The sequence below is a fragment of the Triticum dicoccoides genome, chromosome 4A (genome assembly GCF_002162155.2).
Source record: "Triticum dicoccoides isolate Atlit2015 ecotype Zavitan chromosome 4A, WEW_v2.0, whole genome shotgun sequence".
NCBI classification, from domain to species: Eukaryota; Viridiplantae; Streptophyta; class Magnoliopsida; order Poales; family Poaceae; genus Triticum; species Triticum dicoccoides.
The window spans coordinates 59,375,830-59,388,136 of record NC_041386.1 but is presented as its reverse complement, the minus strand read 5'-3'; positions in this window follow the sequence as shown (position 1 = coordinate 59,388,136).

Here is a 12,307-nt window from a genome sequence, read left to right as displayed (position 1 = left end):
CCTTCCGCTGCATGGTAATAGGTTAATTTTTATCGTTTGTCTTCAAAACTTCTATGTTCTAAAGACTTTCATAAAAATCGCCTATTCACCCCCCTCTAGTCGATATAACGCACTTTCAGTCCCGCCGCACCGCGGCGGCCTGGGAAAATTTCTTGCAGGCAAGCGACGATTGTTACAGGCGCATGCATGCGATCGTCCATACCCAGATGGATCAGATCTCCGGCTTGGCGAGGTTGCAGGAAGACATGATAGCCTTGTTTGAACAGGCTACCAGCGTCATCCGACAACTAAGGGAGGGCAATGAGAGGCTTCGGGCCGAGGGCGACCTGCTGAGGGAGAAGATCATCCGAAGTGCAGACCAGCAGGAGGAGACCAGTGCCTTGTTGAAGAGGACCGACGTCATCGTCAAGAAACTTATGGACAAGAATGACATGCTCCGCAACGAGCGCCAAAGGCTGGTGGAGGAATCCGTGGATGTTCTCAAGCAGCGTCTTGAGACACGAAAGAGCTCATCATCGCCCGCCGCGGAGACTAGTTTCCTAGTTTCTTTTGATGTAATAATTGGTTTAGGATGTGGATTGTGTCATCGGTTGTGAAATGTTGGGTTCTAGCACGGATGTTTGGCCTTTGTTGGCCTCTTGGGATGTTGCGATTTCAATCTGGTAGCTTTTAGTCCTTCGTGTTAGGCTGGAGTTGTGCTCAACTTCTTGTGAATTGTGGTGGTTTTCAGTAATGAAAATCGGAAGGGGCAAGCCCTTCTTTGATCAAAAAAAAATTTAATCGTCCTTATATATTCATCAGTCTTGCTATCAGTCACAGTAAATGCTATATAGGTCCGTCGAATCTTACATCAAGATCCGTGCTTTCAGATTTTCTTTTCTCTCTCTTAAATCTCAGTCGAGTGAGACATAGCCACGCCATTAAATAGAGGCTCGGGCGCCATTAATGTAGACCTTGGGAGAGAGGTGGACGGCAGATGGAGGTCAAAGGGCTCTCCTCCTGATAAGCACGCGCAGGGGTATGATCGCACGCCTCTCGTACACAAATAGCTAGCCTGCACGGTGCCTCCTAGCTAATAAAAAATGGGGACACGTGGCAGCACGTAAAGGGTACTAGTAAGTAGAACGCCCACGGTCTCAATAATACTTGTGTTTCCGATTGTAACATGACAGCACTTGTTCCAAAATGACTTTGTTGATTGTTAATGTGTGCGCCTTCGCAAATCGGACTGCAAACTTACCACATCATGTTGGTGCCATGTCATGGCAACAAGCCAAGTTCCATTATTTTCATGCATGTTTTGGATTTACAGGAATTAAAAAACTAAGTTTCTCAATGTTTCCAACCCAGCCACGACGCCCAGAATTTTGAATTTCATTCCCATTTCTTACATGGAACCTAGAAATTTACCCGAGGAGACACATGTGATTTTTCAACCAAGTTTGGTGCACTGGAACATGTGCTTGTATTTCAAATTTGAATTATGCACACAAAGGTGACATGTTCCCTCCCAAAACCACGAGCCTTCTTGAGAGAAGCTCCGATTTGCAAGAAGCTTATACCAAAATTTGTTCCTATTCGGCCAATTTTTTTACCACAGCATGGTACTACCATGACATGACACCATGCCAAGTTTCATGATTTTAAAACCAAGTTTCTCAATGTTCTCGACCGAGCCACGATGCCCTGATGTTTGAATTTTATTCTCATTTTTTGCATGGGACCTACTCCCTCCTTCCATCTATATAGGGCCTAATGTGTTTTTCAAGACAGCCTTTGACTATTGACAAGATTAATAGCACATGAGATGTATACTATGAAAAATTTATTATTGGAAGCTCCTTTGACATACAAAATTGAAGGTATGCTTTGTGTAAGTTGCATGCCATATATTATTGCTCTAACGTTTGGTCAAAGTTAGCCTCGAAAAACGCACTAGGACCTATATAGATGGAAGGAGGGAGTAGAAATTCACCCGAGGACACAAATGTGATTTTTCAACCAACTTTGGTGCACGGGAGCATGTGCTTGTAGTTCAAATTTGAATTATGCACATTAAATGACCAAAAACTCAATTAATGTGTAAATATGGCCAAACGAAGCCGGAATAATTCCAAAATTTAGCAGGGCACTAATGTAGTTCTATGTTGCCTTTGTAAATAAACTCAAGGGGGACAATGTATATTGTTTCGCACTCAAAGGTTGCACGTCCCCTCTCAGAACCACGAGCCTTCTTGAGAGAAGCTTCGGTTTACAAAAGCTTGTACCAAAATTTGTTCCTATTCGGCCAATTTTTTTATCACAACATGGTAGTACCATGACATGACATCCATGCCAAGTTTCATGATTTTCAGACGTGTTTTGGATTTACAAGAATTTTAAAACCAAGTTTCTCAATGTTCTCGGCCGAGCCACGATGCCCATATGTTTTAATTTTATTCTCATTTCTTGCATGGGACCTAGAAATTCACCCGGGGACACAAATGTGATTTTTCAACCAACTTTGGTGCACTAGAGCATGTGGTTGTAGTTCAAATTTGACTTATGCACATTAAATGACCAAAAACTCAATTAATGTATAAAAAACTACAAATGAACCCGGAATAATTCCAAAATTTAACAGGGCACTAATGTAGTTCTATGTTGCCTTTGTTAAGAAACTCAAGGGGGGGCAGCGTATATCCTTTCACACTCAAAGGTGGCACATTCCCTCTTAGAACCACGAGCTTCCAAATCGGCCCAATTTTTTTACCACAACATGTTAGTGCCATGACATGACACCATGCCAAGTTTCATGATTTCCAGGCGAGTTTTGGATTTACATGAATTTAAAATCAAAGTTTCTTGATGTTCTCGGCCGAGTCATGACGCCCAGATGTTTGAATTTCATTCTCATTTCTTCCATGGGACCTAGAAATTCAACCAAGGACACACATGTGATTTTTCAACCCACTTTGGTGCACCGGAGCATGTGCATGCAATTCATATTTAGATTATGCACATTAAAAGTCCAGAAACTCAATTAATGTATAAAAAGGCCAAATGAACCCAAAATAATTCCAAAATTTAATAGGGCACTCATATAGTTCTATGTTGCCTCTGTAAATAAAATCAGGGGGGAGGCATCGTATATCGTTTCGCACACAAAGGTGACACGTTCCCTCTCGGAACCACGAGGCTTGTTGAGAGAATCTCTGGTTTTGCAAGAGGCTTATACCAAAACTTGTCCCAATTCAGCCAAAAATTATACGTATGAAAACAGGGTTTAGATTATCCCAAACATCTCGCTACCTAGACCAATAATGTACTATGATTTGAATTCAACATAAAATGGATACAAATATTTGAATTGGAGAGCGTATGGTACATGTAGTTCATAGTGAAATATGATTACTGCTATATGTATGTTTTTTGTTATCAAGATAATATTTAAATTATTGTATAACTTTACAACAATCGTATTCAAATAAGGAAAATTGATTCATATTTCTTCCATATGGTAGACGACAATATATATGTTCACATGGTGGAGTAAAATGTTCATATATGATGGAAGATCAAAATGTACGACTACATCAATTATAAACTGCAAGGTCACCTAATGATATATTCAAATTCAACATAACATGGATTCAAAAATTAAAATTCGATATCATGGCATCTGTAATCATATAAAAAGGACATTACTCTTTATTTGGTGGGAATTGATTTTTTTGTTGTTGTTGAGGGAAGTGCGAATCGATTTGGTACTGTGCAGGGTAATCTTGTTCTCCCGATTTTTTTTTACATTTTTCTTGTAGTTTTTTCAATGGCATCTATAGCAATATACTAAAAGGGTACATGACTCTCTTGTGTCTTGTATGAATTGTTTTTTACACGTTAAGTTTGTTCTGCCGAACAAGGAATCCGCACCTTGTTATCCCGAAATTTTCAAGCTCGAGTATATTTTGTCTCACCTGCTTTGAAACTCCGCTTCTTCAACCCGCGCCGCGCCTTGTTATCCCGAAATTTGGACGCGCGCGAGAACTCCCTCCTCATCCGAAATCGCTTCCGCAACCCAGACACGCGAAATCCCCCTTCTACCCCTCAGCCGGAAATGAAGCTCCACGTCGTGGTGTCAAACCGGTGGGGGTACGTTGGTAACTTACCCTACATTTCGGAAAAGCGCGTCCCTAAGCTTGGCTCCCCCCTCCCCCTTCGCCCCCCCCATTTGTACACCGAGGCCACCAAAACCCGCGAAACCCCACGCTCCTCCGTCGGCCTCTCGACCGCCACCCAGCCGGAGACTCTTCCCCGACTACGTCGTCCACCGCAACAGCTCGTTGTCCCTCATCCACCGCACCAGATGAGGATCCGTTGTCGATCTCGTCGTCCCGCCGGATCAGCCGCCCCGTCCTCCACCTCCAAGGAGCTGCCCCGATGTTCGCCTCGTCTATCACGCCACCTCAATCCCCACAGCACCGTGTTGACCTACCCCACCGGAACCGCATCACCCTCACCAATTCCTCCGATGAAGACGAGGCCAACTTGGCGCCACCAAAGAGGTTCTGCACTCACCGCTGCATTTTATCTTTTATTCGATCTCACGGTGCTTCCGGTGCTCGATATCGAGCAGACATGGCGTGTCTCCATCGACGGTGCCGTCGCCGGCCACATCATCCACGGCGTCTCTCCCCCATGTTGTTGCTTCCTCGGCGGCGACTTCCACAACGGCACTAGCTGCAGCTGCTCTAGCTCTTGCTCACGCTGCGGCTCTGTTCTTGCTGTCGGTCGCGCTGCTGCACTGCTCCTGCTTTCGTTCATGTTGCTGCTCTGCTCTTGCTCTCGCTTGCGCTGCTGCTGCACGACCTCCGGCGGCTACATGAGTTGCTGCTTTAGCACTCGCTCGCGATACTACTGCACGAGTTGCTCTCTGCTAGTGTGTTCCCTGCTTGAGCGTCTGCTGATTTAGATCACTGCTTCTCTGCTACTAGTGCTCGAACGCCCTAAACATCTATTGCAATGCTCTGTTACTAGTTCAATCAGTTTTGATAGTAAAATTCAGTTTTGACTGTGAAGTTCATTTTCTTCAGTTAAGTTTAGAGTGAATAGTACTTACAGCATCTGTCGGAGCGGCTGTGGCGTGATACGTCTCCAACGTATCTATAATTTTTGATTGCTCCATGCTATATTATCTACTGTTTTGGACTATATTGGGCTTTATTTTCCACTTTTATATTATTTTTGGGACTAACCTATTAACCGGAGGCCCAACCCAGAATTGCTGTTTTTTGCCTATTTCAGTGTTTCGAAGAAACGGAATATCAAACGGAGTCCAAACAGAACGAAACCTTCGGGAACGTGATTTTCTCACCGAACGTGATCCAGGAGACTTGGACCCTACTCCAAGGAGTCAAAGAGGCGGTCACGAGGGTGGGGGCGCCCCCCCTAGGGCGCGCCCCCTGCCTCATGGGCCCCTCTGAGCTCCATCGACGTACTCCTTCCTCCTATATATACCTACGTACCCCCAAACGAACAGATAAGGAGCCAAAAAACTAATTCCACCGCCGCAACTTTCTGTATCCACGAGATCCCATCTTGGTGCCTGTTCCGGAGCTCCGCCGGAGAGGGCCGTCATTACGGAGGGCTTCTACATCATCATAGCCTCTCCGATGAAGTGTGAGTAGTTTACCTCAGACCTTCGGGTCAATAGTTAGTAGCTAGATGGCTTCTTCTCTCTTTTTGGATCTCAATACAAAGTTCTCCCCCTCTCTTGTGGACATCTATTCGTTGTAATCTTCTTTTTGCGGTGTGTTTGTTGAGACCGATGAATTGTGGGTTTATGATCAAGTCTATCTATGAATAGTATTTGAATCTTCTCTGAATTTTATGTATGATTGGTTATCTTTGCAAGTCTCTTCGAATTATCCGTTTGGTTTGGCCAACTAGATTGGTAGTTCTTGCCACGGGAGAAGTGCTTAGCTTTGGGCTCGATATTGCGGTGTCCTTTCCCGGTGACAGAAGGGGAAGCAAGGCACGTATTGCATCATTGCATCGAGGATAACAAGATGGGGTTTATTTCATATTGCATGAATTTATCTCTCTACATCATGTCATCTTGCTTAAGGCGTTACTCTGTTTTCAACTTAATACTCTAGATGCATGCTAGATAGCGGTCGATGAGTGGAGTAATAGTAGTAGATGCAGAATCGTTTTGGTCTACTTGTCACGAACGTGATGCCTATATACATGATCATGCCTACATATTCTCATAACTATGCTCAATTCTGTCAATTGCTCAACAGTAATTTGTTCACCCACCGTAGAATACTTATGCTCTTGAGAGAAGCCACTAGTAAAACCTATGGCCCCCGGGTCTATTATCATCATATCAATCGCCATCACTTTAATCTTGTTTTGCTTTTTTACTTTGCCTTTACTTTTTACTTTGCATCTTTATACCAAAAATACCAAAAATATTATATCTATCAGATCTCACTCTCGTAAGTGACCGTGAAGGGATTGACAACCCCTAATCGCGTTGGTTGCGAGTAGCTATTGTTTTGTGCAGGTACGAGGGACTTGAGCGTGGCGTCCTACTGGATTGATACCTTGGTTCTCAAAAACTGAGGGAAATACTTACGCTACACTACTACATCATCCCTTCCTCTTCGAGGAAAACCAACGCAAGCTCTACTGCATCATCCCGGAAATACTTACGCTACTCTACTACATCATCCCGGAAATACTTGCCGGGGAGTCTACGCAAAAAGTCAACATACCAAGTACCCATCACAATCCCTATCTCTCGCATTACATTATTTGCCATTTGCCTCTCATTTTCCTCTCCCCCCAATTCACCCTTGCCGTTTTATTCGCCCTCTCCCTCTCTCTATCCTCCCTCTCTATTTGCCTCTTTTGCTCGCTTGCCTTTTTGTTTGCTCGTGTGTTAGATTGCTTGTTTGTCGCGATGGCTCAAGATAATACTAAATTGTGTGACTTCACCCATACCAACAACAATGATTTTATTAGCACTCCAATTCCTCCTCTTACCGATGCTGAATCTTGTGAAATTAATACTGCTTTGCTGAATCTTGTTATGAAAGATCAATTCGTCGGCCTTCCTAGTGAAGATGCCGCTACTCATCTAAATAGCTTCGTTGATTTATGTGATATGCAAAAGAAAAAAGATGTCAATAATGATGTCGTTAAATTGAAGCTATTTCCTTTTTCGCTTAGAGATCGTGCTAATGCTTGGTTTTCGTCTTTGCCTAAAAATAGTATTGATTCTTGGAACAAGTGCAAAGATGCTTTTATCTCTAAGTATTTCCCTCCCTCTAAGATCATCTCTCTTAGAAACGATATTATGAACTTTAAGCAACTTGATCATGAACATGTTGCACAAGCTTGGGAGAGAATGAAATTAATGATACGTAATTTCCCTACTCATGGTTTGAATTTGTGGATGATTATACAAAATTTTTATGCCGGATTGAATTTTGCTTCTAGAAATTTTTTAGATTCGTCTGCGGGAGGCACTTTCATGGAAATCACTTTAGGAGATGCTACTAAACTCCTAAATAATATTATGGTTAATTATTCTCAATGGCATACTGAAATATCTTCTAATAAAAAAGTGCATGCGATAGAAGAAATCAATGTTTTGAGTGGAAAGATGGTTGAACTTATGAAATTATTTGCTACTAAGAGTGTTTCTTCTGATCCTAATGATATGCCTTTGTCTACTTTGATTGAGAATAACAATTAATCTATGGATGTGAATTTTGTTGGTAGGAATAATTTTGGTAACAACGCTTATAGAGGGAATTTTAATCCTAGGCCATATCCTAGTAATCCTTCTATTAATTATGGGAATTCCTACAACAACTCTTATGGAAATTATAATAAGATGCCCTCTGAATTTGAGAATAGTGTTAAAGAGTTTATGAATTCACAAAAGAATTTTAATGCTTTGCTTGAAGAGAAATTGCTTAAAGTTGATGATTTGGCTAGAAACGTTGATAGAATTTCTCTTGAGATTGATTCTTCAAAGATTAGATCTATTCCTCCTAAGCATGATATCAATGAGTCTCTCAAAGCCATGAGAATTTCCATTGATGAGTGCAAGGAAAGAACCGCTAGGATGCGTGCTTCTAAAGATGACTTTATTAAAGTGTGTTCTTCCAATTCCTATGAAAATCAAGATGAAGATCTAAAAGTTATTGATGTGTCACCTATTAAATCTTTGTTTTGCAATATGAATCTTGATGAAACTTAATATGATCTTCCTTTACCTAGAAGGCATTCTAAAAATTCGGAGTATTTAGATCTTTATGATGAAATTGATGAAAGTGGGATTGAAAGAAATAAAAATCTAGATGTTGCTAAACCCACTATATTGGATTTCAAGGAATTTAATTATGAAAATTGCTCTTTAATTGATTGTATTTCCTTGTTGCAATCCGTGCTAAATTCTCCACATGCTTATAGTCAACACAAAGCCTTCACCGAACATATTGTTGATGCCTTGATGCAATCTTATGAAGAAAAACTTGATTTGAAAGTTTCTATCCCTAGAAAACTCTATGATGAGTGGGAACCAACTATTAAAATTAAAATTAAAGATCATGAGTTTTATGCTTTTTGTGATTTGGGTGCTAGTGTCTCCATTATTCCCAAGACTTTGTGTGATTTGCTAGATTTCCGTAATTTTGATGATTGCTCTCTAAATTTGCATCTTGCGGATTCTACTATTAAGAAACCTATGGGAAGGATTAATGATGTTCTTATTGTTGCAAATAGGAATTATGTGTCGGTGGGAACGACACCTATGGGATCACAAGAATCCCTACTGTGGTTAGCAGGGCGCGGGGTCGTGAGAAGAGCGGATCAAACAGATAGCACACGGTTCATTTATCCAGGTTCGGGCCGCGAGGATGCATAAAACCCAACTCCTGCTTTGGTGGATTGTATATTTGTGTTCTTGAGCTAGCTATGGGGCGCGAGGAGCTCCAAAAAGCCGAATCCTTCTCCTGGTCGCCTCGGGCCTCCTTTTATAGAAAAAGGGGTTGCTATAGTGGCACACAGGAGGTGGAAAGGGTACACTGATGCGAGGTTATCCCTCGCATTACATGACAAGGCGCATTTAATGTGCCTTGCCTAGGTGTCCTTGCTTTATCGGGGACGGGGGAGAGATCTGTCTCGTCCGTCGCCGCTCCTTCTTGTGTCGACACGCGCCCTGGCCGGTGACGCCTGCGATGCCATGTAGGTAGGCAGGAAGCTGAGGTGGCGCAGTGGTGGGTCTTCACGAAGATCTGCATGCCGCCACGCAGGTGCCTGCCCAGTTGGTTGGGTCGGCAGCTGCATGCGAACGGCGGTGGAGGTTTAGTCGGCGTGGGCCTGATGGTGTCCTCGGCAAGGGCCTTGCCGGGGCCCCGGCAAGGGTCTTGCCGAGGCGCCTGCTGTCATCCCCGGCAAGGCGCTTGCCGGGGGCCTTGTGGTCTTCCTCGGCTGGGATCCCGCCAAGGGTTGTCGCCTCCTTAGTGTGTATCTAATCTTGAATGTCTTCACAAAGATCTGCATGCCGCCACGGGGATGTCTTCCGAATCCTTGCCCTTTGGGGGCAGTGGACTCAAGGGTGGTTTGCTCCATAGGCGCGGGACGAGTCGTCGCGGCAAGGGTCTTGCCGGGGCTGCTAGAACTGTCTCCCGGCAAGGATCTTGCCGGGGGAGTCCGCTTCGTCCCCTTTGCTCTTCGTGGTCTTGGCCTTGGCGTTGTTCTAGTTCTCTTGAGCTTCGGCCTTACCTTGGCTCACCTCCCTTGCCTTGCTTGGTGTGGTGGTGTCCGCGGCTCAGACTGCCTGTGCACAGTTATAGGGGTACAAAAAGTGTACCCCTCTTTTTGTACACTGACAGGAGCCCCCGGGCCTGGGCCACACATAAGCGCAACGCGTTGTTGGGCTAGGCCCAAAAACGGTGCACGGGCAGACGGGGCGGTTTTTACCGCGGTAAGGTTCTTCGCGTGCTGCGCTTCCCACGACTCCCGCGCGTGGCGCGGCATGGGGAGGCACATGTGACGTGGGCGGCATGCATGGGGTTGGTTCCTGCAGGCATGCGTCACATCGTAGTAAAGGGGCGGTTCGCGCCTTCCCCATAAACGGAGGGAGGCGTGGAGGTGCGGCCCATTTACATAATGGGGCTGAGGCGTGGTCTTGAAGGCGTCCACTCCCCACGATCACGGGGTGGGGAGTGGTCGTCTCACCCGTCCTCTCAGTTCTGCATGTCCGCCACATGTCTCCCATGCGCCTGGGGTGGCAAACGGTGGAGGCGGGAAACCGGGCCGTCGCTGGTTGGGGCGGCGGGTCGGTCCTGGCTCCCTGCGCCTTCCGTATCTTGATTAGCCGAGCGGGGCGTCCGAGCCCCAACCCCGATCCTTTATAAAGAGTGGGAGGGGGGATGGCGTCCCGCATTCTTTCATCTTCTTCTTCCTTCAGCTTCTGCTCCTCCCTTCCATCCGTCATGGAGAGAGGGAATCCCGGTCCTTCAACAGTGGCGGCGAGGGTCGCCGCTCGACAACGCGTCCCTCCTTCTCCTGCGCCTGCGGTGGCAGAGCCAGCCGCGAGGGGAAGGGGGAGGGGGCGAGGCCGTGGGCGAGGCCGGTGCGCTCGGGGAAGAGGAGGACGGGGTGGCGCGACGGCCTCGCCTCCGCCAGCAGCTCCTCCTCCAATGGACGGCCATGTTGGGGATGACCCTTGTGAGTTCTTCGTCAGGCTGCACCGGCCGCCGCACCGTCGCCTTCGTCTCCTGACTCCATTTGCGCAGGAGATGGAGCTGGATCCGCCGGAGTCGTTGCGGCTGCACATGAGGGGCTGAGGGATCAGTGGCACGCAGGTCCGCGTCGACTTCCCCGCCCCTTACGTGATGTATCATTGCCGGGGATGGAAGACGTTTGCTCATATCCACCGCTTGACGGAGGGGCTCACACTCCATTTTAAGCTGATGGAGGGTGGCCTTCTCTCCGTCAAGGTCTTCGGGTGCTTTGGGACCTGTGCAAGGTGCTGCGTGGAGAGCTCTTCTGATAGTGAAGACTCCTCCTCGGGCGGGAGTGACGAGCAGGACAGCGGCAGCGACGACGAGGGTAGTAGGCGGCAGGATGACGGGTCCGACTAGGTCTCGGGTGCCGCTCCGTGCGGCACCGGCGACCCCATCATCCGTGTCGTCGGCTCCTTGAACTTCTCGGGGTCGTCTCCTTGGGCGGCTGGCGTTGGGAGGCTGCAGAAGAGGAAGAGGGCGGGCGGCAAGGCCGTCAAGTTGAGTACGCGGGCACCGACGCCTTTGACACGTGCTGACGTCCTACCGCCTCGTCTTAGAGCTCTGCTTCCGGCGCCGCCATCACCATCCAGCCTTTGGACGACCACCAAGATGTTCTCTTGATGTCTTCTGCCACCCGTAGCTTGCCTAGGCGCTCCTTTTGTCCCTTTCACCTCCTTGACCTGCCTCCTGAGGAGAGGGACAAGAAAGGGATTACGGGCACCTTATCTCTTTTTAGTTTGTAAGCCTTCGAGCCTCTGTTGAATTTAAAACTTGTAATCTCATCATTCATGTTTTTCATTCCCTATGGATTGTACCTGAGTGGAATGTTTTTTAATGAAAAAGGGATGCTTGTCGGGTCATTTGTTTGCGGGTGGAACCCACGACAAGGAGTAAATCATTGATATCTTCAAGATAAACATTTCCTTGCCCGGCAACAGGCCTTGCCGTCTCCCACTTCGCTCGACCTTTCTCACGCCTTTGGCGGAGGCAGCGATGAGGCCGGTTTAGGCTCCTTGTTTCATCCTTTCGCTGCCGCGACTACGACCAAACTTGGCCCCAGGAACGAGCCCTAGGGCCTAGAGTTATGGGAGCACGGTAGCTTAGGGGAAAACGAGGTTTCACATACCTCAGTCCAGAATGGAATGCATGATAAGGGATGAAGAACTTATCTGAAGCTGCAGTCCCCGGCAACCCTGGTTCGCCGTGGGTGAATCTTTGCTCTTGTAGCCCCCGGCAATACTGGCTTGCCGGGGCTAGATGCTGGTCTGTTCCTCTTTTTTTCCCCAAGTGGTTCAGCACAGATATCTGTGTGTCCTGTGAACCAAAGAAGATAAAAGAAAGACAAAGAGACGCACACTCGACCTCTAAGCTAGGGGTTAGTCGCCGCTAAGCACTATCAACCCTAACCAAGGACGAGACTCGAACTAGCATGCATGCTATAACTTAGGGCACCGGCGCTTCATCTATTTATGCTCAGGGTCTGCTCCTGGCTTTGTACAGAGGGTTACATGCGTCAT